Source organism: Phyllostomus hastatus, unplaced genomic scaffold, assembly GCF_019186645.2.
Source record: "Phyllostomus hastatus isolate PE091 unplaced genomic scaffold, TTU_PhHast_1.1 phas_contig_40, whole genome shotgun sequence".
In the NCBI taxonomy this organism is placed as follows: Eukaryota; Metazoa; Chordata; class Mammalia; order Chiroptera; family Phyllostomidae; genus Phyllostomus; species Phyllostomus hastatus.
The window spans coordinates 21499386-21527091 of record NW_025333872.1 but is presented as its reverse complement, the minus strand read 5'-3'; the positions used below and the strand labels follow the sequence as shown (position 1 = coordinate 21527091).

Genomic DNA, 27706 nt, shown 5'->3' with positions numbered 1-27706 from the left:
CCTGTCCACAGCCTGGAGGTTGAGGACCCCTGGACTACCATATGTACATACCTTTTCTTAATAAAAAGGGGTTTTATTTATTTTTAGAGAAAGGGGAAGGGAGGGAGAAAAAGAGGGAGAGAAACATTGATGTGAGAGAGAAACATCGCTTAGTTGTCTCTCATATGAGCCCCATCAGGGGAATGAACCCACAATCCAGGCATGTACCCTGAGCAGAACCAACCGATGACCTTTCGCTTTGCAGGATTATGCCCAACCAACTGAACTACATGGGTCAAGGCTATATACCTTCTTTTTCCATTTAAAATTTCTTGCTATATTTAGGGATCTTCAGACTGAGAATATTAGGCAATACTTGGTGTAAGAAAATATATGGTTACTGTGGGGATTAGAAGCTCTTCCAGGTCTGTTTGACTTCTTTTTTTTAAAATGTATTTTATTCATTATGCTATTACAGTTGTCCCATTTCCTCCCTTCACTCTGCTTCACCCTGTACACCCTCTCCCACACACTCCCCCCCTTTAGTTCATGTCCATGTGTCATAAGTTCTTTAGCTTCTACATTTCTCATACTATTCTTACCCTCCCCCTGTCTATTTTCTACCTACAATTTATGCTACTTATTCTCTGTACCTTTTCCCCCTCTCTCCTCTTCCCACTCCCCCATTGCTAACCCTCCATGTGATCTCCATTTCTGTGGTTCTGTTCCTGTTCTAGTTGTTTGCTTAGTTTCTTTTGGTTTTGCTTTAGGTGTGGTTGTTCATAATTGTGAGTTTGCTGTCCTTTTACTCTACATGTTTTTTTTAAATCTTCTTTTCTTAGATAAGTCCCTTTAACATTTCATAAAATAAGGGCTTGGTGATGATGAACTCCTTTAACATGACCTTATCTGAGAAGCACTTTACCTGCCGTTTCATTCTAAATGAAAGCTTTGCTGAATAGAGTAATCTGGGATATAGGTCCTTGTCTTTCATGACTTGGAATACTTCTTTCCAGCCCCTTCTTGCCTCCAATATCTGTTTTGAGAAATCAGCTGACAGTTTGATGGGCAGTAATCCTTTGTAGGTTACTGTCCCCTTATCTCTTGCTGCTTCTAGGATTTTCTCCTTCATTTTTACCTTGGCTAATGTAATTATGATGTGCCTTGGTGTGTTCCTTCTTGGGTCCAACTTCTTTGGGACTCTCTGAGCTTCCTAGATTTCCTGGAAGTCTATTTCCTTTGCCACAATGGGGAAGTTATTCTTTATTATTTGTTCAAATATATTTTCAATCTGTTGCTCTACCTCTTCCCCTTCTGGTACCCCTATAATTTGGATGTTGGAACGTTTAAAGATGTCCTGGAGGTTCCTAAGCTTCTCCTCATTTTTTTTAAATTCTTATTTCTCCATTTTTTCCTGTTTGGTTATTTCTTTCTTCCTTCTGGTCCACTCTATTGTTTTGAGTCTCAGTTTCCTTCCCATCACTATTGGTTCCCTGTGCATTTTTCCTTCATTTCTTTTATGGTAACCTGCATTTGTTCATCTAATTTGCGACCAAAATCAACCAATTCTGTGAGCTTCCTGATCACCAGTGTTTTGAACTGTGCATCTGATAGGTAAGCTATCTCTTGGTCGCTCAAAAGGATGAGTTCTGGGGCACTGATTTGTTCTTCTGTTTGAGCCATCTCTCTTTCTTTCTTTTTTTTTTCTTTCTTTTTTTTTTTTTTTGGTCTGGTCGCTGCTGTTACGGTGAGGGGCAGAGCCTTAGGTGTTCACCAGGGCTGGGCACCCCATTCACTAGATTGTGACATTGTATGTGAGGGTGGGGTTGAGAGGGAACAATGGGGGTAGCTCCACTCTCCATGGGACCTCAGTCCCTTCCCTGGGATCCTGGGCTGTGCGCTCTGCCCTGCTCCACAATCGCCACCTCACTGGGTCTGCCAGCTGCCGCTTGTGTACTCAGGGTCCACCCGCTGCGGTCTTGCACACCCCAGATGCCTTATGCCCCTGGTTGCCTTATGCACCCAACTCTCCCTGTTCTCCGTGCACCTCAACCCGCGCCCGGCTGCTCGTCTCTGCCCCTCCTGCCGGTCTGGATGAACGGGTCTATTTCAACTTCTTGGCTGTCCGACTTCCATTCGGATAAATTTTCTATCAGTTCTGGGTGTTATCCTGCCTCTAAATTGTTGTTGTTCCACTCTTGGTTGTGAGTGGAGGTACGGTGCATCCACCTATGCCTCCATCTTGCTGGAAGTCCCCTGTTTGACTTCTTTATTGCAGGAAATTTATTATTTTTTTTAGATTTTTTTTGTATTTTGTATGTCTTTTTAAAAAAATTTAAATTATTTTATTGCTTTGCAATTACAGTTGTCTGTATTTTCTCTCTCCCCTTCCCCCCACCCCTCCAAACCCACCTCCCTCCCTTGCTTCCACCCTCCCCCATGTGTCCATGTATCCTTTATAGTAGTTCCTGAAAACCCTTATCCCCTCTGTCCACTCCCCCCTCCCCTCTGGCTATTGTTAGATTGTTCTTAATTTCAATGACTCTCGTTATGTTTTGTTTGCTTTTTTCTTTTGTTGATTATGTTCCAGTTAAAGGTGAGATCATATGGCATTTGTCCCTCACCACCTGTCTTATTTCACTTAGCATAATGCTCTCCAGTTTTTGCAGGTAATTGATTCAGATAACATCAAAAGTTGCTTCTTGGGAGAGAGTTTATCCTTTGATAGGGGTCTTATAAGTCTTTAATGCCACTAGTCTGAAAAGTAAGCCTTTCCTAGATATATCTTACTCTCCTGAATATTTAGCTAATGTTATCTTTTAATAATATTGATGATGATATATCATTTGTTGTATACTTATTGTATAGCTAGCACATGATCTCATTTAATTCTAAAACTCTTTGTGGTAGTATTATGAAATAGGATTAGGGCTGACAGAGAGAGAAGAATGAAATATCCCCCAACAGTAGCTTTAGTCAAATGGTTTATTTTTCTTTTTTCTTTTTTTTTAATACTAGCTTTTGAAATACTTTTTTTTTAAAGATTTTATTTATTTATTTTTAGGGAGGGAAGGGAGGGAGAAAGAGAAAGAGAGAGAAACATCAATGTGCGGTTGCTGGGGGTCATGGCCTGCAACCCAGGCATGTACCCTGACTGGGAATCAAACCTGCGACACTTTGGTTTGCAGCCTGTGCTCAATCCACTGAGCTACGCCAGCCAGGAAATGGTTTATTTTTCTTTCCTGTACAGGATTCTAGAAGCAGTTAGTCCAGGGCTGTCAAGACATGATTGCAGGAACTCAATCTCTTTCTGTCTTTTTCTTCTGTCAATTTAGCTTCCATTCCTAAAGTTATTTCATGGATAAAGGATGATCTAAGAACTCCTGCCATCATGTCCATGTTTTGGCTGTAGGAAGATGGGCGAGTAGGTCACACCCCTTTTCTTTAAAGACTCTTCCCGGAAGTGGCACATACCATTTCCACATATTTCCCAGAACCTAGATCACCACACCTAGGTGTAAAAGAGATTCTTCTCCAGTCATTTGTGTGTGTCTAGCGAAAAATTAAGATTCTATTACTGAGGAAGAAGGGGAGAATGTGTATTGGAGAGCATTCTCTGCCACGATTGAGCTACTATTGTTCCCATCTCAGAAATGGAGAAATTGAATCATAGAGAAGTTAAATTCACCTACTAAGATCTTACAGCTGGTAGAGTCAAGATTCAAACCCAGATCTATAAGACTTCAGAGCCCTTAAGTACTACTTTGAAGTGCTTTTACCTTAAAACAGTTATTTAACTTTATTCTGTCTCCTCATGATAAATTAGTATAAAGAAAAACCTTTCTAAGTCGGTAGGTCAATCTATGGAAACAATGAATCCTTTATTTTACCAAGAATATTTGGCAAAGAACATAGTATTGGTATCAACTGTGCAATGAAGCCTTTCCTTTGCTGACCTTTTGGATAGGTGGATTCACAGAAGTTAGTGCTATCACTTTAGAAAATTTCCTGGCTAACTGATGAAAGTCTTGTTCAGAGTTATAACATGTTTAAACTTCATTAATATATGCCTTCCTATTCTATTGGTGGTTTAGATTTTAAACAAGGTAATCAAAAACAAGGTTTTCAATAAGAAAAAATAGAAAGAAATAGTATAGGAAAAAATCACAGTATTATTACGACTTTTTTCTTTCAAGATATATTTTTAAGTTAATGATAGCACATCTTAGAATAAATTGGGCCATACTACTTCTAAATTATTTGAAAATTATTACATTTAGATTTTTTGAGGGATTCTCTAGTATCTTACATGATAAAACAATCTAAATCATAAAACACACTGTAAACTAGGCTTTCCTAGTTTCTTCCTTCCCTCCTAGAAAGCTTAATTTTTTTTTAGCTTCATTTTAATTTAGGTTCTTGTCTCTGACTAGCTTGTGAAGGTTTTTAATCTTTCTTGTGCCTGCTTAGCTCTTTGCTTTCTAGCACCAAGGGAGAACATGTGTATGTAAATGAATAAATCAACAAACAAGTAAATGCCATGTTTTAGAAATATCACAACTTAATGTTGCTATGTTGCTCAAACTTTTCAACATTTTAACACCTCTGTACACTTATCAATGCTTTTCAGGAATGCTATTAAGCTAAATAATATATCTCAATTATTTAACAGAGTTCTTCACTTAAGTACCCATGATGACATTAGGGAGGCTCAGTGGCTAATGACAAGATATAGTGATTTGATGGTTTGCCTACAAGTGAAGAGATATTCTCACTGTTGTGACAACTTGCAAAAAATGCACTTCAAAATGAAGAAACATAAGAATTCAGAGTGAATAGTGTTCTAAAGAGAGATGAAGAGTCAGAGCTCAGCATATATATATATATATATATATATATATATATATATACACACACACACACACACACACACACACACACACTATTTTTTAAAACCCTTCTCCAAGGATATATGCTTTTATGAGAGAGGAACAGGGAGAAAGAGAGAGAGGGAGAGAGAGAGAGGGAGAGGGAGAGAGAGAGGAGAGAGAGAGAGAGAGAGAGAGAGAGAGAAAACATTGATGTGAGAGAGAAGCATTGGTCTGTTGCCTTCTGTATGTGCCCCAACCTTGGATCAAACTTACAGCCTAGGTATGTGCCCTGACCAGGAATTGAACCTGTAACCTTTTTGGTTCACAGGATGATGCTCCAACCAATTGAGCAACCTGGCCAGGGCTAGAAATTTCTTATTATTAGTTGTGTATCTTTGGTCTGGAGCTTTGCAAACTTTAAGCAAGAACAGAACCAGTTGGTTGGATCAAGTCATTAAGGACCCAAGTTCTTTTCATCTCTCTGCTCTCATTCTTAGTCCTCAAATTTTATTTTTCACTTTGGCAAAATGGCTGCTGCAGATTCTGACATGACATGAGAACCCAAGAAGAGGATCATGTCCTTCCTTGTACCACTTTTCTTGGTGAAAAATATGTTTCTCCAAAGTCCCCAGCAGAATTAACTCCATTGGCCACATTGCCTACTGTGCCCCGGTAAAAGTCACTTGTTGTGCAAAATGTATATGAGACTACCATGATTGGCTTGAACCAATTGAGATTGATTTTTGGGGTCTGGGAGGGATCTGTCCTTCCTTGGATAATGTGTTCAAGGATAAGAAAATGGGGATTTTGTTAGCAAGAAAAAAGCATTGTAAGACATCAGAATTTCATTGTGCAGTTTGTTTTGGGGGAAATTACACTCAAAAGAAAAACTCATTGTAAAATAAATAAAACATCTTTACCACCTATAAGCTTAGATATGATTCTTAGTCTCTGATCTAAAATCCATTCATTTTTTGATCTTTCAAAAAAATATTTTTTCACCACTTACTACATGTCAGTCACTGTTCTTGTTAGTAAGGCTAGAGAGGCGATCAAGACAGATATTTATCTGTATTAGGAATGCTTTCAGCAGCAAGTAACATATTGGACATTTAAAAGTGGATCAAACCATTGGGACATATAATGTTTACCTAACAGAAATTTAGGATAGACAGTCCATTGTCCAGCCCCTCTAAAATGGTACCAAGGTTACAGGTTCTTTCTTCTCTGCATCCTTATCATGATGGCTTTTGTCTTTATTCTTGTGTCCTCATTGTTTCATGGTTGCCATAGCTCCAAATATCTCGTCTGCTTTTAAATCAGGAAGAAGTGGCCAAGGAAGCTCTTTGTTTATTCTTGTCCTTTGTATAAACATTGAAAAACTCTCAGAAGCCCTCAGCAATTTTTTCTTTTAAATTATATTTTATGGATTATGCTGATATAGTTGCCCCAATTTTTCTCCCTTTGCCCCTCCCACCCAACTCCCTCCCCCCAACTCCCTCAGGTGATCCTCATACCATTGTTCATGTCCATGGGTCATCCGTATAACCCAGTAAATTTTCTTGAAATTGTGGAAGAACTATACCATGCTGGTGTCCTCAGCAGGAAAGGAATTTGGGAAAGTAATTATTTCACAAAGTATTATGGGCTGTACACATTACTGCCCAAATAAAACTGAGATTCTATTTATAAGGGGAGACATGAATGATGGTTAGTCAAATTCATAGTCTCCTTCCTCATGGAATGAATTCTCTGGCCATTTCATGGAAAGATAGAGATAAATCAGGAATATTTTTTTTATACTCTAGTCTTTGAAATTTGTGTTCCAGGAATTTGCATAGTAAATAGTTTTTACTGTCTGTTTTTGCACATTCAGATAGAAAGTTATTGGCTTTTAAGTTTGATATGAATTGGGGATTGAGATATGTAGGGCTTTGCTTGGGTTAACCTTGTGAATCTGAGATGTAGAGAGGAATGGAAATGTAGAGCCAGGCACTCATGATAACTATCAGCTAATACTTACTCCAGGGGTAAAAGTGCCACGAGCAGAGCATAATTTTCTTATAATACCAACCATACCTTACTGCCATCATTCTCTTATTTGTCTAGCTGCTCCACTAAATAATTAGCTTCTGGAGGTAGTAGACATATGTGTTACTTACTTCTGTGTTCATAACCCTGAGGCTGGTGTCTGGCCCATAGTATCAGTGAAGTTTGGAGATTGAAAATTAGCTTTCAGGGAGTAAAATGTGGGAAGAAGAAGATCAAATATTAGATGTTACGGAATTAAAAACATGAAGTGTTTAAGAATGAAAAGTAGTCAAACAGCCTGGCTGGTGTGGCTTGGTTGATTGGAGTGTCATCCTGTGCACTGAAAGGTCATGGGTTCAATTCCTGGTCAGGGCACATTCCTCGGTTTTGGGTTTGGTCCACAGCTGGAGCACATTTGAGAGACAACCGATCGATGTTTCTCTCACATTGATGTTTCTCTCTCTCTCCCTTTCCTCTCCTTCCCTTTCTCTCTGGAATGAATAAATATATTAAATTTTTAAAAAATGAAAAATAGTAGTCAAGCAGTAGGAACAAGTTAGGTGGCAACTAGAACTTAGGATTTAGTTGTCTGTCTTTTTATTTTTTATTTTTTCCTTCTCTCAGGGAGGTACAGTTGAGGTCATGTGGTGTTTGTTCAAGTTGCTTGGGGCCACATGACACAGAAGTGGGGCTAAAGTGCAAATGAGGTGGAACTCAGCAACAGGCTGTCAAAACAAGCATGATTTAAAACAGTTGCTGCATACATTATATAATTTTTACAGTGTCGAAAGCAGGAATGATGGACTTTATTGTAGTCACAAGCTACATTTAGTATGTTAGATAAGTGTATTCAAGCAGGTCTTCTAGAAGTTCAAAGGTATGTTGTTTTTTCTTTGCTTAAAGAATTCAAAAATAAAATTTCTTCAATATTAATTTTAACATTGGCTTTAATAGATTGTTATTGCATTACAAATGTACATTTTGCTGGTGATATTGCTTATTTATAATTCTCATAAATTCATGTTTTGAAAAGTCAGTGAAACTTTCCCTAGAGAACAAGGCTTTGTGTTTTCCCTTTCCACAGGCAGGTATCAGTGTGCCAGGGAGGGCAGAGCCCTGTGCTAGACTGGGCCCTGTCCCAGGTCTGTGACTAATCCTGGGCCTTGGCCAAGTCAGTTAACTTATCTCTGTTAGATTTCTATATATGCAAAATAGAGCTGTGTGAGAAGATGAAATCTTTTTAATAATATTTTATTGATTATGGTATTACAATTATCCAATTTTTTCCCCTTTGCCCCTCCTACCCAGCACCCTCCACTCCCTCAGGCAATGCCCCACCATTGCTCATATCCATGGGTCATGTGTATAAGTTCTTTGGCTACTCCTTTCCCTATACTGTAGTTTACATTCCTATGGCTATTTTGTAACTATCTATTAATACTTCTTCTTTCCCCCCTATTTGTACTTATTAATCCCTTCACCTCTTTACCCATTCCCCAACATATCCCTCCTGTTTGGCCACCATCAAAATGCTCTCTGTATCTGTGATTCTTTCTCTGTTCTTCATGTTTGTTTAGTTGGTTTATTAGATTCAATTGTTGATAGATATGTATTTATTGCCATTTTATTGTTCATAGTTTTGATATTTTTCTTTTTGTTAAATAAGTCCCTTTAACATTTCATATAATAATGGTTTGGTGATGATGTACTCCTTTAGGTTTTCCTTGCCAGGGAAATTCTTTATCTGCCCTTCGATTCTAAATTATATCTTTGCTGGGTAGAGCAATCTTGGCTGTAGGTCCCTTTTTTTCATGACTTTGAGTATTTACACTCCAAGAAACATCGTAATTAAAATATCAAAGGTTAAAGATAAAGAGAGAATGTTAAGAGAAGCAAGAAAAAAACAGTTTGTTACCTACAGGGGAGTTCCCATAAGACTGTCAGCTGGTTTCACAAAGGAAACTTTGCAAGCTGGAAGGGATTGGTGAGAAGACGATCTCTTATGATTTCTTTTAGCTCTGAAATTTTATAATTATAACCTACTAAGTGTCTACAATTATAGGAGCTGAGGAGCGTAAAGGCTTAATATTCACCCTACAAATTAGGTTTATCCCCTCATCCTTTGTAATAAATCTTTCATCTTACAAATTGTTATGTTGTGCATTTAAGAAAATATGGTAGCTGTACAAAATAATGAAAAAACTAAAAGGTTCAATTAACATTTGGTATTTTATTTGAATATTTATTTCTACAAATATTCAACATGCATATGCATAATTAGAATCATACTGCATACAGAATTGTGTATCTTCCTTTTTTCTACTGAATTCTATGTGGTATTTACCAGTCTCATTAAAAATCTTAAAAAACAATTTTCTGTCTTAAAATTTTTATGTTGTTAAATGCAACATGAGTATAAAAAGCTGCATATATGAATTATCAGAAGGCAAGCATCTTGCAGTCACCACACCTCTCAGCCACTCAGAAACACACTTCTAATATAACTCTCTCCCTCTCCACTGAAATTTATAGACTGAATAAATTTTATGGTAATTATTTTCCTATTTTTCTTTATATTTTTACTATCCATTATGTATCTCTAACCATTATCATTTAGTATTATTTAAAAATATATTAATGGATATTTATTTTTCTATCATATAAAGTTACATCAGTAGGTGCAAGTAAAGTTTATGAGATTATTTACTCTCATTCTTGACAGATTATTGCTTTATTTCATTTTTTTAAAAAATGTTTGTTCACATGATGTAAACATTTAAAGGTTTAAAGGGGAGGCAGTGAAGTCTTCCTCTCACTTCTGTACACCTGGCTATTTCTAGCAGCAGTTTCAGGAAGTTGTTGTGGAGGAAAAAGGGGCCTAAGAATAGTACTGCTATGTTTTCAGTTTGAAGGTCCTAAAATAATTAACTAGGTATAAAAATTATAAGGTAATTCATACTAAAGTATGCAAAATCCCTGTAGTTGATTTTTCTTTTAAAAAATATTTATCTATTTTTAGAGAGAAGGGAAAGGAGGGAGAAAGGGAGACATTGATTTGTGGTTGCCTTTCACACGCCCCCTACTGGAGACCTGGCCCACAACCCAAACATGTGCCCTGACTGGGAATGAAACCAGTGGCCCTTTCATTCAGAGGCTGGCACTTGATTTTTCTTTTATATGGAGTGCCATAATTTTAGGAGTGAGATAATGTAGTTTCACTGTTAGGTTAGTTGCATGCATAACATTGAGCAGTTGTGTGAATTGGATGTGAAATATCCACAAAAGGAAGTCTAGGGTCAAATTAGATGTAAATAGTGTTGTGGAGTTTTACTTTGCTTTACTGTAAAGCTGAGAGACCCAAATAACGTTCTTTGCCCTTTGGGCACAATGGAAAACTCAGTTTCTTATGTTTTGCTCTAGCAGATATATTTTATCATCATGACATCAATAAATAAAGTCATGATGATAAAGTACATTATTGAAAAACATATACATCAGTTTGCATAAATGGAGGAACTAATAACTATTATCTAACCTGCTTGACCAATATACCATTTTATGCATCAGAATACTTTGGTTGCAAGAAACAAAAGCAAACTCTGCTTAATTTAGTAAAGGAATTTCCTGGAAGGATTCAAACACTCTTTGTTTAGCAGGAAGGCTGGAGAACCAAGCTTTGGAATGGACAAGCCAACATGCTTAGGAGGTCCTGGAAATGGTGATGACAGGAATGGTCTCATATCAAAATTAGCTTTGGATATTTTATTAGATTCTAGTAGAAACTGTGTGCCTGGTCATGGATCCTCAGGTACTACACAACTAGAGCTGCCAATCAGATACAATGAGTGATAAGTTTGGGTGTATATATCAGTAGACTTATGATAGAAATTAAACATTGGGGCCCTGACTCAGTGAATTGAGAGCCGGACTATGAACCAAGAGTCGCTGGTTCGATTCCCAGTTGGGGCATGTGCCTGGGTTTCAGGCCAGGTCCCCTGGAGAGGGTGTGCAAGAGACAACCACACATTGATGTTTCTCTCCCTCCCTTCCCCTCTCTAAAAAGAAATAAATAAAACCTTTTTTAAAAAAGAAATTAAACATTGGGATTCAGTCTGAATATTCCCAGAAGGCATGAATAAATTACATGTACATGTATCATAAATTCTCATGTTACCTGTCACTGTTGCGGCAATGCATGTTCCTCAACTCATACGAAGGTTTTCATGGGGTGGAGGTGAGTGTAGAGAGAGTGGGTTGTCCCCTATGACCAAGTGATGAAACAAGAGACAATTTAAATCCAATTTACACATGAATTCTCACAATATATTAGTGCTAGTGGAAAGTGGATTGCCACCACATTACAGCGCCACCCAGGGATGGAAAGAGAATCTGGAAATGAAATCTTCCTTGTAGGCAGTGTTATGAGTAGTGCTCTGGTCATTGACTTAGAATGAGAAAGAAGAATGTATTGAGGTGGGGCTATACAGGGACTCTGGGGCAGGCAGGAATGGCTTGTTGCTTTGCCAGGGCAGAAGCAAAACTAAAAGACTGTCTTGGTAAAGGCATCATCCTTGAATTGGTTCTCCCACCCTTTGTTTCTTACTTTTCTGTTCCCTCACTCATGGCTGCCCTAGGATTTCAGGGGTACTAACTAGGGAGTAAGACACAATCTTTGCCTTGGCTGTGAAGGAAACCAAACTCTTAGAAGAGGTTGGTGAATTCTTTGTGTGGTATTCAGACTCCCAGACCAAATTATATATGCTCTGCCCAAGAAATGTTATGTGTCAGGTGTAGCCCAAACTATTCTGATGGCTGTTCTCATCACTTGAGAAAGAAAATGAAGAGATTCTTGTCTAAGTTATTTCTGATCATTTTCAAGAATACTCTTTTTCTGAAAATATTTCTAGCTTAATCATTTATAAAAAACTGGCTAGCTAGCATTCAGGGATAGAAACCTGTCTAATAACAGACTGGATAAGAAAATTGCCTCATCAACAAAGTAAGCAGCTACTTCATTCTCCTTACCTGAGAAAAATCAATACGTAATCAAATTTTATTTTTTTCTTAATGCTACCCCAGAGATTGAATGAGACTATTTCTCAATATAGTCAACTATCAAAAACCTAAGCAAAGTACATACATATCTCTTAAAGTATTTCTCTCACCCTGTTCCTTGATGAGTCTGAAGCTTTTAAACAGCTGGTGACTGTTCTCAGTTTAGTAATCTGCATATCTTCTTTCTAAGGACTGCTAAGACACCTGTGTCCCATAAAAAAAAAAGGCAGTATTTCATTACTAAAGAAATAGGGGAAAACATAGTAACATCATTGGCCTCAACTTTATCATGCTTGGTGGGGTGGGGTGAGCTGGGAGGGGTGGGGAGATATTGATAAGGTGGAAAAAGCAAGTTAGCTGCAGAAACAAGGAAGCAACAGGGAGAGTAAAAATGTGGGATGAGTGGGCATTCTGGGTCCTATAGGACAACATGGAGGAGGGGAAGGCCATGTCGTTCGTGTGAGGACTGGCCAGTTGCTGCTGTGGAGGAGAAATGAAGCACAGCTGATCTTATCATTTTAGGTGACATCATTTATACCTTTCACTATGACTCAACAGAATGTGTGACAAGCCACTTTCTCATCAAATCAGCTGATCATGTAACCACTCAGCAATGGAGAGAAAACTTAGCTAATATCCTAACTCTGTTAATACATGGAAACTTTCACCACTCTAAACTCAAACTTGAATAAAATCTACTTAGCCCTTCCTATATTTCAGTGACTGAGGTTACCCAGCAAATGAGAGAGAGGTCCCTGGGATTTCAGAATGGCTATAAAAAATTATTTTCATTTAAGGATGCACTGAAAATAGGTATGGTCATTTTCAAAAAAATGGTTAGGAATAGTATATTTGCCATCAGTGATTTTTGACTGCCCAAAATTCATCTTCCCTTCTTAATAACACCACATTTCTTTTAAAGTAAGTATAAGTATATTATTATTATTAGTAGTAGTGCTATTAGTAGTACCATTATTTTGGGTTTGCTCTGATGGACTTTTACTCCAGGGCCCCTACACTTTCTTAATCAAGGTTTGAGAATACATTTGAAATTGGGTCAGTCAAACACTGATTCCCTGGAATTTAAATCTTGGGTAGGAGATTAAAGACAGAAAATGGTAAGAATTCATCTAATCCAGGGGTGAGGTCCTGGATTCTTGCCACCATGTAACTGTTCTGGTCACCCCCAGATCTTGCACCATGGGGTTCACCTAGGTTCTGCACATTCCATAATTTAGTCTTCTGACCTTGCTGCCAGAGAATGAGGTCTGATATCTTTCAGTAAGTTTTCTTTGTATAAATTAACTGGAGCCTATTTCTGTTGTTTGCATCTATAAAATTCTGACTCATTCAGAAGATGTACCTTACCAATTAGGCAGGTTAAAGGAAACTTGACTTTATTGCTTTTAGATAAGTGCTATGAAACCATAGCCTGAGTAATGCCATTTTAAATAATTTAAGCAACAATTTTTAGAAGGATTCAGAAAATACTTATTAATAATAAACAGCAATTTTATTAAAAATTTTTAATAAAATAAATAAATTGTATTAAATAATATTGAATAAAAAATCAGCAAAGTGTTTTTACTGATTATATCATGATAAAATTATGAAATAGATGACAGTAAGTTTTTAAAATATCTGACATTGAAAGATTAATGTTGTGACCATTGACAAATGAGAGCATAGGTCTTATTCTAGATGGGATTATTTCCTCATTGCTATTTGTTTTTTACTATTTAAATCCCACAGAAATTTTCTGGCTAGATCTGTATTGTTAAGTGCAGAGGTGTAAAATTTCAGGGCATTGGAACTTGATGTGACTCAAATCCTCCCAGGAGTGAGAATTGTACAGTGAGTTTAGTAAGATGGGATGTAATAGGATCCAAAATCCAGGATTTATTTGTTTTTCCCTTTGATGGTTCAGCAACATTGATGCATTTTGCGTGGGAAGACTGTCCTGATAGATCATATGAAAAAAGTGGAGGCCTGATTGCTTGTCACATTCCATCTGTATCATTATCTGGAAGGATCATCAGGTATAATTCTCTTTATCAACAGGCTTAATATATCATATTACCTTTCTTATTTTTTCATGCATTTTTTGGCAATGGAAATGAAGGCTTATTTGTATCTCACATCTGAATTTCATTCTCACAGATATTATGTAAAATAGAACAGAATGAGTCATAGAACACCAAATATCATAACCTTTATGACAGAAGGACTTTGAGAATTATTGCCGTAACAGGTATCCAGCTGGCAAAAAGAAAAAACTGAATGGAGTTTGATGTGCCAATTACACCTTGACTTAACTCTCTGCTTTTTCTCAAAAGAGCCAACAGTTCTATTCAGCCATACAAAACCTATTTGCTCATTGCTTCATAGTCCCAGAAAACAGTTCCCAGCAGTCTATGCATCACTTCTAAATTGAAAGCTAGAAGACAGGGGAGGTGGTGACAGTGAGCTCTCATCTCTAGTTTTCTTTTTTAAAGGAGAAACAAAGCTTACAGGAGACTTCTATCCTATTTCTGCTCATGTTCCATTTGCCAGAGTATAGTCTTGCATCCACCCTAAACTGATCACTGGTGAAGGGGACTAGGGTGAGCATGATTGGTCAAAACCAGCTGGCACTCATCTTATGGGGGATGGAGGGAAAGAAAGGGAAGTTCCATGCTGAAGCAGGGGTGTCCAAACTTTTGATGTCTCTGGGCCACACTGGAAGAAGAAGGGTTGTCTTGGGCCACACATTAAATACGTCATGACATGTAATCACAAAAAAAAACCTCATAGTGTTTTAAGTAAATTTATGATTTTGTGTTGGGCTGCATTCATAGACATCCTGAGCCACATGAGGCCCACAGGCCACAGGTTGGACACCCCTGCCATCGTAAGGATGTCTGTGCTGAATACTAAACCACAAAATTGGAAAGAAGAAAGGAAGGATGTTATTCTGCATAGAATGTTATTTTTCCAACCTTTGCCCAGTTTATTTCTTCTCACTCTTTAGGTTTCTCTTCAAATGCCATCTTTTTAAACAGGCCTTTCCTAACCACGTAATCTGAAGTAGGTCCCCCTGATTATTATTTTTGATCACAAAAAACTACCTATAGTATTCTTCTCAATTAATAATTATGCATTTTTGTTGATTTATTTTATTGTCTGTATCCTCTTTGCTGCCATCACCCCAAGAATAATACTTCTTTGGGGAAGAAGCACGTCAATGAAACTTGTGGTTTAAAGAGTAAAATACAAACCCTATTTGGCCCTGGCTGCTGTGGCTCAGTGGATTGAGTGCCGGCCTGTGAATCAATGAGTCTCTGGTTTGATTCCTGGTCAGGGCACATGTCTGGGTTGCAGGTCAGGTCCCCAGTAGGAGGTGTGCAAGAGGCAACCACACATGGGTGTTTTCTTCTCTTTCTCTTTCCCTTCCACTCCCCCTAAAAGCAAATAAATAAAATCTTAAAACAAAAGTAACCTTATTCCATAATTGGGGGATATAGCTAATAAAGGATTTCACTGAACTACATAAAAACAAAATTGTCTTATGTACAGAAGGCAGATTAGTTTAGTGGAGAGCAAATATAATTTTTTCCCCAATCTTTGAACCTCAGACAAAATTGGAGATTTGGACTTGGGGGACGAGAAATAATAATTCTGTCACAGGAGGTGGGTTAATCCCTAGAATAGGATGAGATTCCTAAATTTTATGTCATTACTATTTGCTAGACATGGTTTATTTAATTCCACAGTTAGGGGTTTTTCTTCTCTCCACTTTTACAGAGTCCAGCATAGTGTTTCTCACTTGAGGGAACACAGCTACTGGTGGTAGAAATGGGAGGGCTAGTACAGAACCTGCTGACCATGTTCAACCTGTTCTTGCACTCTGTTTGATCTTCATACAAGTTCCCAAGGTTTTCTTTCCAATGGGAGATTACACATGCTCATACATTGATGTGAAAATTATTATAGTTCAAATGTTTAAAGGAAAATTCTGTGCATTGTGGATCATATACAGGTCATGGACAGATCACTGACTAAAGAAGCACCAGAACTGGTTTACTTTCAAGCGTGACAAAAACATTCCAGAAACAATGTGTGCATGAAGATTTGCTCAACTTTCACACATTAAAAAAATTTCTAGAAAAATATAGGATGTGGGAAAGAAACTCTAAAGATGTTATATTTAATGTGAATTTTTTGTTAAAGCATATGGTTTGGGCAGGGGCTGTAAATAAATTAGTAATTTTATTAATATAAACTCAGTATATGCCCTGGCTGGTATAGCTCAGTGCATTGAGCGTGGGCCTGCGAACCAAAGGGTTGCCAGTTCGATTCCCAGTCAGGGCACATGGCCTGGGTTGAGGGCCAGGTCCCCAGTTGGGGACATGTGAGGGGCAACCACACATTGATATTTCTCTCCCTCTTTTTCTCTTTCCCTTTCCTTCTCTGTGAATAAATACATAAAATGTTTAAAAATATATAAACTCAGTATAAACTCAGATAAGTACCAAATGATCTTGTGGTATACTGCTGCTATTTTGTTTGCCTTCCACATTGCTACACTACAATCTTTGCAGTTACTCAATACAAAGCCATTTTTCACTGTTGGAATGGGTTTCCCATAAAGTTCCCAAATTCATTCCTGTTTTCTTTCATTCCCTGCCCATATTACCTCTTGTAAATTAGCAGTATCTCATAGCTAGAGCTGTAGGAGGGGCAGGAATCCTAAGAATACATGGTTGCACTGTTCTGCACTTTTTCAGCTAACAGTTCACTGTCACTAATGAGATTACAGGCTTTAGGGATTTGGGAATTAATCATTTTTGCAGTAGACCTTGATTGAGTGCTTACTACAAGCCAGATAGTGTGTAAACAGAAAACAAGACTGCTTGCCACTCCTCCCCCCAGTGGAGCTTATGTTTCAGTGAGAGCAAATAGAAAATAAGCAGAAAGTATAGATAAGCCAAGGGAGGTGGGGGGTGGGGGTATGTGAGTGCTCTGTTGCCAAAGACAACAGAGGATGAGATAAAGAGTGATTCCATGGGGTGACTGGCATTTGTGCAGCCATGTAGGGAAGGCTGGTCTGACTGGGTTTCCTTTGGACTGGAATCTTCCTGACAAGAAGGAGACAGATCAGGCTTTGATCTGCTTGTACATCGAATTAGGGAAGTGACCACAGAAACTCGGAGTCTCAGCTTTTTCCTCTCCAAACTAAGAAACATAAAAATATTATAGAACGGTGAAGAACAATGAAACAATTTGCCAAATAACTGTATATGTGAAGAGTTATCAAATTCAGCCATTGAATTTAGGATGTATGTTAATTACTTTGCAAACATAATTCTCACAAAATATGAATGGCTCTACAAAGGGCGTTGTTCTTCCTTTATTATTTCAAACTCTATTCCCTCAACCCCAGGTCAGTCTTCTGTAGTCTTGTTACAGGGTGCAGCCAAGAGGGGGGACCCCAAATGGGCATTTGAAATGGGGTGCAGAACTTAAGGTGTCCAGGAGATTTTAAGATGTCTCCATCCCCCCACCCAGGGTGTGGGTTGGGGGAAGGGACAAATGGAGCAGGGCCATTGAGAGCTGTTTTGCATAGCAACAGCCTTGCAGCTACCCTCTGGCGTGGTCATTTAACATATCTATAGCCTTTGGCTGGTTGTATGGATATGTTAAATAGCTGTGATCATCTCTGAGCCAGGGGAATGGAAGTAACTTCCCCACCAACACATGACTGGGGGCAGATCCCCCAAGCTACAGCGCCTGCATGGGAGCTCGGAGAAGATTGGCTCCAGGACATGGGGCCACGCCTGCCCAGACTCAAGATGGCAGCCCAGTAAAGCTGGAAGGATATGAATTCTGGCATGTGAAGCCGAGTGTGGGAGGAGTCGGAAATGAGGCTGCAGAGGAAGATTGGCCATGGGGATTTAAAACCCAGACTTGGCGGCCATTGAGAGAGAACCATGCGGCTTTAGCAGAGTGAAGACTCCCGTAACCCTGAGAGGAGGGAGAGCCGTGCTGCTTTAGGAGAGAGAGCCACACAGCTTTAGCAGAGTGAAGACTCACGCATCCCTGAGAGAGAGAACCACGCGGCTTTGACGGAGTGGAGACTCCTGCATCCCAGAGAGAACCGTGCTGCTTTAGGAAAGAGAACCACGCGACTTTGGCAGAGTGGGGACTCTCCCCTTCCCGCAGCCCTGAGAGGGAGAACCACGAGGCCTGGACAGAGCGGGGACCCCCACAGCTTTAGAAGGGGAACCACCACCTGGTTTTAGCAGAGATCCCAGCGACTCAGCCAAGGGTGCCGGAAACCCAGGGAGGTCTCCCAGTCGAGATGGAGGACTAACTAAGAACCAGAGGACTGTCTGAGCCATGGACTTCGTTTTCCTTTCCTGAGATACGGTACTCTGGACTGGGCAAAGGGGGGAGGAAGGAAGGACTGTGTCTGTTTGTGGGTGTTTTAAGGGACTTTAAGATTTTTGATGAAGACATTAGGTCACTACTTGAAGTCTGTATAGCATTAAATAAACATTTCCTTTCCTTTTCACGAATCTCTGGCATTGAGAGACGTCTTTCTTAGGGCGGCGGACATAACGGACCCGGGGCCTTCTTTCAATAATAGTATATCATCCCAGGCCCCCCCCTTGTTTGTTCTGTAACAGTCTTCCTTTCATAAGATGCTTTCTGGGAATGTTCTGAAGGAACTTAAGTTGAATGTGGACAAAATAGCATAGTTGCTCACTTTCCTTCTGTATTCTTCTCATTCCAACTTTCTCTCCTTGTTAGGAAATGCTATAACTTTCTAACAATCCAATAAAGATTTTTGTTATCTTTGAATCTTTGTTCTCCTTTACTCTTAATGCCCTTGTAGATACTCAAAGTACTCTTGGATCCTGTATATGAAATGGCAGGCTGAAACAGCATTAAGTTTTTGATACAACCAGTTCCTGCCTGTGTGATGTTGAATTATTTATCTTTCTGTGTTTCATCTATAAAGTGGGAATTGTAATAGTACCTACCTCATAACTGGTTTGGTATCTGTAAAGCACTTCAAATATAAGTATTCCATAAATGTTGCTTACTTTGTAACCTTTTTTCTGATTCTAACCCTTCTTTCTTATCTATCTTATCTAGGCTTTTGCTATCTCACTTAAGTTATTGCCACTCCTTTGTGTATAGCCATTCCACACAGCCATATGCAAAATTGTCTTAATCACCTGTTTACTCACTCCACAAATAGTTATAAAACACTTACTGTGTGTGTGTCATTATACTGGCTACTAAGGCCGATTCTTAAATGAGAAAACAATGCACTGCTAAGGTTAGAATCTAGCTGAAAAAAGTATCCATATACCTGCAAAATGCTGAACAAGAGGAGTCACAAGACATTACTTGTGAGTTTCCCACATAGCACACATGCATATAATCCTTTACTGCTTTAATAATTTATGTGCATGTTTTCATGTTTATGCAGTATTTATTCAATTGTTTTCTTTGATCCTTATACTAATCTTCTCATTAGATGGAAGTACATTTGAGAAGAGGGAGTAGACCTACAGCAGAGTTGTTAGTGAGAAGACCCTGGGGCCAGGCAGAAGAATTTCTGCTCTGCTGCTTGCTAACCAAGATGTGGGGAAGGTTGCTCAGCTTTTTAAAGCCTTATTTCCTCTTTATAAACTGGGGATAAAACTAGTACTTTTTTGTTAATATGAAGATTAACTGATGTAATCCATGTAAATCCTTAATGCAAAGCCTGGCATTTGTAAGTGCTCAATAATCATAAGCTGTAATCATAATTGCTTTTTATAGAGCTTGTTGTAAGTGAAAAATCAGTGTAACCCACAGGCTGTCTAGTACAGTGTTCTATAAATAGTGGACAATGAATTACCTTTGAGATTATATAATTTACAGACAATGAAATCCCTCTACTGTCATACTCAACAGCTTAAAATGTATGATATTTTAATATTTACTAAAACAGAATATGAAAACTTATGAAGATAAGAATTTTCTATACTAAAACCAGTAGCCAAAATTCTAGCAAATATCTCGTTCCAGAACACTCTTCTACTCATGTTACCTAATTTAGTAGAACATCATGTTTTACCAGACTTTAGGTGAAATAAACATCATACTCTATAGAATGTAAAATCAAGGTAAAAGTTTTTTCCTGTAACATACCTTTTCTTTAGAAATGGAGCAGTGTCAGGGGGCTCCACCCACAGGGACCGCTGGCCACCATTGATGAGAATAAGTCTACCAAGACATGATCTGCTCAGTGAGGAAAGGTGGCCGATCTCTCAAAGGAGAAGGGCCAAGAGCCTTTTCCTCAATGGGCTTTTATTAGGTTCATTTTGCACAGGAATACAGGTAAAGCTCATTAATCATTGTCAGGCAGTCAGGATCAAATAGATAACATATAAAGAACTCTGAGGGCCTATTCTGAGTCAGAATGTATTAGCTAAAGGACTACAAAACTTTGGGAAACAAACTCATTTCCTGCTCGGAACCTTATCATTTAATTAAGGACATTTTTAGCAAAGCAGATTTCACAGGACTTTATGTATTCTTTCTTAGGCTTGATCACCCAGGGAACCTGCCCTTCCCAGCACAGGGCTGCACTGCCCTCTGTCATTGTTTCAGGCTTAAGTCAGGCAGGGGAAGTAAGGCAGCCAAGAGATTAGGAGGCTTCTCACAGACAGAATGAGGACTCAGGCTTTGTCAAAGCCTAGGGGTGAGGGCCCATCTCCCCATTTTGCTATAGCCCCTGAGTCCTTCCTTGGGGGCCTCCCACGTGATTGTGCCTGTCTTAGGTCATTCCCCTCTTGGGGAATCTTACCCATCATTGGCTAACCAATCAAGCATTGGGGACCAGTTATGGATGAAGTAAAAGGAGCAGAAGTGGCACTCCTGCCAGGGAGATAAGATTTGTCTCCTTAGTGGCTTATGGTCTGAAGGTTGCTTCCTCAGCCTTAACCTTGTGGGGGTAACAGCTTCTGAAACCAGGCAGGGCGGTTCCTAACAGAGCAGCATGATTTAGAAATTGTCAAATGCTATTTCCTTTTAGAAGTTAGATGATGAGCATTTCACTAATTGGTGGGATGCCAATTCTTAAATAACTTCAAATGTGAATCTGTAATTAAAATTGGAAATTTGAACCACCTAAACTTATGTTCCTGATAGGTTCCACTATTTCCCTTGATTTTTTTTATTCTTTTACTCACTCCTCTGTTACTTCCATGTGTATATATATATACACACACACATATATATATTCTGTTCTATATATTCTAATATATCCTATTACTTCCATATATGTATAAATATATACATGCAGTATTTATTCAGTTTTTCCTTTGATTCTTATACTAACCTTCTTATTAGATGGAAGTACATTTGAGAAGAGAGAGCAGGCCTACAGCAGAGTTGTATACATGCATACATATATATACATAGGTTTTATTCATATACATATATGTGAACATATATGCATACATGCATACATATCCAGAGCTGTATACATGTATACATACATGGAAAGTAATGATATATACACATATATGGAAGCAATATATATAATATATACACATATATATGTGTGTGTATATGCATGGAAGTAATAGAATATATATATATTCTTTTTACTCTATGTACTTTATATTGAGGCATAGTGAATATAATAAGACTGTAATGATAAATTAATATAAGTGGCTGAATTGGGGCAAATATAGGGATCCCAGAAACCATAGAGATGATTCCTTCTCTCTTCCTGTTTTAAGGGAAGCTAATATGTAATGACTCACCTTTTCCATTGTTGAAAATTAAATCTGCCTCTGAAAAGCAATTTTGGCTTAATAAAGCCATAGTTTATAGAATGTCAAAAATCATTCCCAGGGGTGATTTGAAAATGAATCATCACAGAACTGCTACCTAAATCAGAAAGGGAGATTGTTCATGAGACTCAGCCATATCAGGTGAGCAGGCTCATGATTTTGCTTTACAAGAAACAGAGGGCAGGAAGGGATAGCTGAGGAGCCCATGTCCTGGTACAGTTAAGGTTAAGGGTGGAGTCTCCCCCTCCAGGCTGGAGTTGCTATCCTCAAGAGACACCAGAGATTGAATATACGCAATGTCTCAGTGTCATAGGGATAGCCTGAACATATCCACACCTGGGTTAGACACCAGAAACCAAGTTTAGTAGACTGAAAACCTGGAGAGTCCTATGTAGGTGCCAACCTCAAACTACCAGGGTTGAAATCTAAGGAACATTTTTCCACTCAGCCTGAAGAGTTGGGGAGAAGAGAAGAAAAAAAAGGCTATGGTAGCCTGTAAGCTGAGTCAGCCTGCTGACTGCATGTTATAAAACTTGGCTAAGAAAGCTGTGCTCTGTAAAATTATTGCTTTCTTCACTCTTGCCTTTTCTTTAGTTCCCCTTAGTTTTATAAGGACAATGCTTTTTATTCTAAGCCCCCAGGGAGTCTTTGTGACCTCATTCTCCTGAGAATCATTTCTGTTGAAGCAACTAACCAAATCATATATACAGAGAAAAATAATGTGATGACAAAATATTCCAATTTTCTCATCAGCACTGGAGGAGCTGAGCAAGGGGTTTGGGGAGAAGAAAGAGGAAACCATAAGATTTTGGAGAAATATTAATGAAAACACCAAAAGTTTTCACTTGTATAAATATTAACATGAAGTGTAATAGTCTGTAAAATGTGATATTCAAAGCCAAATCAGCAGTTCAGGGAAAAATTATACTTTTTTCTTAGCTTTGTGAGCTAAAAGAATCCTGGAGGTCATGTACCTTCAAACATCTTTAAAAGTGCAATCATTCCTCAGAAGTACTGAGCCTAAAGTGTAATTTGATAGTTGTATTTAGATATTAAACTCAAGGCATTACACCTGTGTGTTTGCTGAACTTTTTATAGATGTATATTTACTGGGCAACCATTGATACTGTCTTCCATGAGTACACACTGTTCTGTGCCTGGGAAAGTTTGCTGCCTCAACGTGGTTGCTTAAATGTCAAAGCTGCTGCCACCGTGGTGCCTCCTACCTCAGTGGGGCTGTGTGCAAACCCACTAGCCTCAATAAAGAAGCAAAGTTCTAGGAGAGTAGAGTTAGGATTGTAAAATGTCCTTTATGCCTGAACCCTGCTAGAACTCTGTCTTGACGTTGAGCTCACTCATAGCTTTAAACATGTGAGACAAGTTAATCACACAATTGTTGGGAGATGCAAAAAGTCACAGTATAATTAGTGATTTTTTTTCAAAGGAATAAGCATGTAGTTACTATGAACAACATGTTCTATTTTGTGGAAACTATGCAATTAACTTGTCCCAGGCTAATAAATTAAATGTAGCATAGCTCATATAACAGCTGCTTGAAAGGAGGGGCTGGCTGGCAATGCATTTATTGAGATCACTTTGAACTTATTAGCTTCTGTACTCAATGTAGAGATAGGTGTGTCCTGCTTTAGGGAAGTTATCCTCATGCTAACTAAATAGATTTTTTAGGAAGTTTGAACATACTTGAATAGGGGAGAGAAGGTGTGGTAGTAGGAAAAAGTAGTGAAAATGGTACTAAACCATTACAGGCTAATTTGGAGTTGAAATAGGATTACAATAAAATGTATATGAAGGTATAGTGGTGTTCAATACCCCCAGAAGTTCAGTTTATAGGTAGTTTATCAAGAATATATTGAAATTAAGAAAAGATGCCCAGGAAATTGATTATTTACAATGGGTTAAAAGACTCTCTCTATTCATTATTTATTTAATTTTTAAATTCTTACCCAATCATACATTTATTGTTTTTTGAGAGAGAGAGAGAGAGAGAGAGACACACACACACACACATTAATTAGTTGTCTCTTGTATGCATTCTGACCAAACTGGCAACATAAGTATGTGCCCTGACCTGGAATCCATGAACTTTTTGTGCATCGGACAATACTCCAACCAAATGAGCCACACTGGCCAGGGCAAAGACTCTTCAACTCTTCTTCTCTGTCTTCGGCTCATTTATATTTATTGATAATAATTGACCTAGTTTTGGTTCAAAAAGAGGAAACAGTCAACAAATTCATTGTTTCAATGGAGGGTTTGAGAGGGTTCTGAAGGTGTTTACTGATCACTTTTGGACCTGTTTTAGAATTCAGCTTTGGTGTTTTTGAAGAAATTCCTACTGTCTTCCAGGTTAGGTAGGAATTGCTAGAACTGCAGGGCTGACCTTGTGCTCAGTCCTAATATGGATCTGGCACACCTGGGGACTTGGTGAACTCTCAGCTTCCAGCTAGGAGCACTTCATTAGCATATTAATGTCAAAGAGGAAGTTCCCCTTTGTCAGGTGTCAGAAGACTATAGATGGGGTTTGGTTAAAAGTTAGATGAATGATAGGAAGGAAGAATTTTCTTTTCCTGTACCTTTTGCTTGACTGGAAATCATAAGCTTGATACCTCAGCTGCCAGTAACCTCTCTGAGAAATGATTCATTCACTTTTGGAGGTAGGTGTCACACATTCTTATTTAGAAGCTGCCCCTCCTTCTTAATGTTTCTGCTGTTGTACAATCCACTCTGGACCATACAAGAGTTCTAGTGAAAACAGATAGGAAGGAGGTATGATTACTATCACACTAGAAGTGAGATGGGCATCGGTGAAGCAGTGTCCAGGAAGCTGTGTGAAGATTTCAAACCAAGTATCTTCCTTTTGAGTGAACCTTCTGTACATGAGTTGGAGTAATTTTTTCCCTGTGTAACAGTACATTCAGTGTCATTTCATGATTTTTCACTGATGTAAGACACCATGGCCAGCCAGTCTAAGAACAAAAGAGATTATAGGACTGATAGCATTTTCTTGATTTTTAAAATATTTTATTTTATTTTATTTATTTTTAGATTTTATTATTTTTAGAGAGAGGAGAAGGGGGGGAGAGAGAGGAGGAGAGAAACATCAATGTGTGAGAGAAACACTGAATGGTTGCCTCTTGCATTCCTCGCCCCCCCACCCCCCACAAGCTGGAGACCTAGCCCGCAATCCAGACATGTGCCCTGACTAGGAATCCAACCAGCAACCTTTTGGTTTGCAGGCTAGCACTCAATCCACTAAGCCAAATCAGCCAGGGTTATTTTTGTATTTTAAAAATAAAATATAGGACTTCAGATCAAGATCATGGCATAGGTAAACATGTCTTTCCTCCTTGCACAATCACATCAAAATTACAACTAAACTATAGAACAACCATTATTCAGAACCATCAGAAATAGAGCTGAATTGAAGTCCTACAAGTACAGAATTAAAGAAGAAACCACTTTGAGACTTGTAGGAGGGGTGGAGATGCAGAATGGGATGGTCCCACAACCTGATCTTTACGTGGCAGACAGAAATCAGGAGGGATATCTTAGGAATGAAGGGTCCCAGCCCTATCAATGCAGCCCTGGTTTCCAGTGCCAGGAAGATAAGCCCCCATAACTTCTGCCTATGAAAACCCGAAGGGATTGAGGCTGGAAGACAAAAGTGCTAGAGTCCCAGGCAGTTCCCTTCACAGGGCCTGCATGCAGACTTACTTGGATGTACTCCCTAGAAGCTCCTGTATGGGAGCAGCAAATTGAAAGGAATTAGAGGCATATGGGGAGGAACTGAAGTGTCTGGTATCAGGGTCAAAGCTGACGGGGGGCAGTTTTCTCCCAGACAGTAGTACTGGCAGAGGCCAGCCACAGTTCCTTTTCTAGCTTATTCTCAACAGAGTGGGCAGGCGGGCTCCATATCTAAGACTCCATCAACCTGGCTTATACTGTTTACCCCAGCCCTTTTGATTCCCTGAGGCTCTGCTAAACCCAACTTTTGGGCCCATCCAAGCTGATTCCAATGGCTTTTCCATATGAATAGCTTGTTTTGGCTCATGCTTCAGATTTTCCTAAATTATCTCAGACAAGTAGCATCTGGTCTCAGAGTGTTTAGTGTCTATTACCAAGTGGCCCCAGGCATGGCACCAGCAGCAGCTGGCCTTGGTTCACATCTTGGACTACCATGGGCACCTCTAAACCCAGCACAAGTAGCAGCCAACTGCAGATTGCTTTGTAGCTTGTGCCTTGTGGCCCTCCAGGGGCCACACAGACAGGGGCTGACCTTGGCCTGTACCTCATGAGAGGCTCCAGAGCCTGTGCACCCAGTGGATATCTGCAGACCACATCAGAGTACCCACCCAACCACCTCCATATGTGACATACTTGAGTGGTAAGTCCTAAAGTAAGAGCTGAAGTAAGTCCTGCTCTGTGGAGCTGGCCCCTATATGGCTGATCCTCCATGATGGTTGGAGGCTGGTGGTCAGTAGTCACAGAAAGTCCTTGCAACTGACTGGCTTGGGTAAATCCTTCCCACTGACATGCCAACAATAATCAAGGCTCAACTACAAGAAGAGGGTGTACATAGCCCATATGGTGTGCACACCTCAAGTACCCAGCTTGAGTGATAAGGGAGGTGGTGCCACTGGATTCTGTAGGACACTTACTTCATTAGGTCATGCTACCAAGACAAGGAGTCATAGCAGTTCTATCTAATACATATAAACAAACACAGGGGACCTGCCAAAACTAGGAGGCAAAGAAACATGGCCAAATGAAAGGACAGATCAAAATTCCAGAAAAAGAACTAAACAAAATGAAGACAAACAATGTGTTAAGTGCAGTGTTCAAAATACTGTTTATAAAGATGCTCAGTGAATTTAGGGAGAACTTCAAGAGCTTAAAAAAGGGTCATGAAAACTCTAAAAAAAGAATCAGTCAGATGAAGAACATTTTATGGGGAATTAATAGTAGAGTGGATGAAACTGAGAGCCAAATCAGCGATTTAGAGTGTAAGGAAGCAAAAAACACCCAACCCAAACATTAAGAAGAAAAAAATCTAAAAAATATGAAGATAGTGTAAGTAGCCTTTGGGATAACTTCAAGCATACCAATATTCACATCATGGGGTATGGGTGCCAAAAGGAGAAAAGAGCAAAAAATTGAAAACCTATTTGAAAAAATAATAACAAAAAATTCCCTAATTTGGTGAAGGAAAGAGACATACAATTCCTGGAATCACAAGAGTCCCAAACAAGATGAACTCAAAGAGGCCTACACTAAGACACATCATAATTAAAATGCCAAAAGTTAAAGACAAAAGAGAGAATCTTAAAAGCAGCAAGAGAAAAGCAGTTAGTTACCTAGAGGAGAGCTCCCATAAGACTTGTCAGCTGATTTCTCAAAAGAAACTTTGTGGGCTAGAAGGCATTGGCAAGAAACATTCAAAGTCATGAAAAAGAAGGACCTACAACCAAGATTACTCTACCCAGGAAAGCTATCATTAAGAATTGAAGGACAGATAAGGAACTTCCCAGACAAGAAAAAGTTAAAGGCATTCATCATCACCAAGCAATATTATATGAAATGTTGAAAGGTCTTCTTTAAGAAGAAGGTAAAAAATGAAAGTAAAAAATATGAACAATAAAATGACAATAAATATCTATCAATAATTGACTCTAAAAAACCCCAAAATAAATGATCAAGAAGAACAGAAACAGAATCATAGATACAGAGCATGATTTGATGGTTGCCAGATGGGAGGGGCATTAAGGGTATGAGCAAAAAAGTGAAGGCATTAAGAAGTACAAGTTGGTAGTTACAGAATAGTCATGGGGACATAAAATACAATGTGGGAAATATATTAGCCAAAGAATGTATATGCAGGACCCATGGACAGGGAGAATGGTATGGGTATTA

General features: G+C 38.8%; 1 protein-coding gene across 1 annotated transcript in view; it reads left to right on the top strand.

Annotated features, from left to right (window-relative positions):
* The first annotated feature begins 7651 nt into the window (after positions 1-7651).
* The window catches only part of LGSN (lengsin, lens protein with glutamine synthetase domain), a 153915-nt gene continuing 133860 nt past the window's right edge, over positions 7652-27706 (top strand). Inside the window, exon 1 of the mRNA XM_045843404.1 lies at positions 7652-7758. The gene's annotated coding sequence lies outside the window, so the exon portion shown is untranslated. The remainder of the gene's footprint in view (positions 7759-27706) is intronic.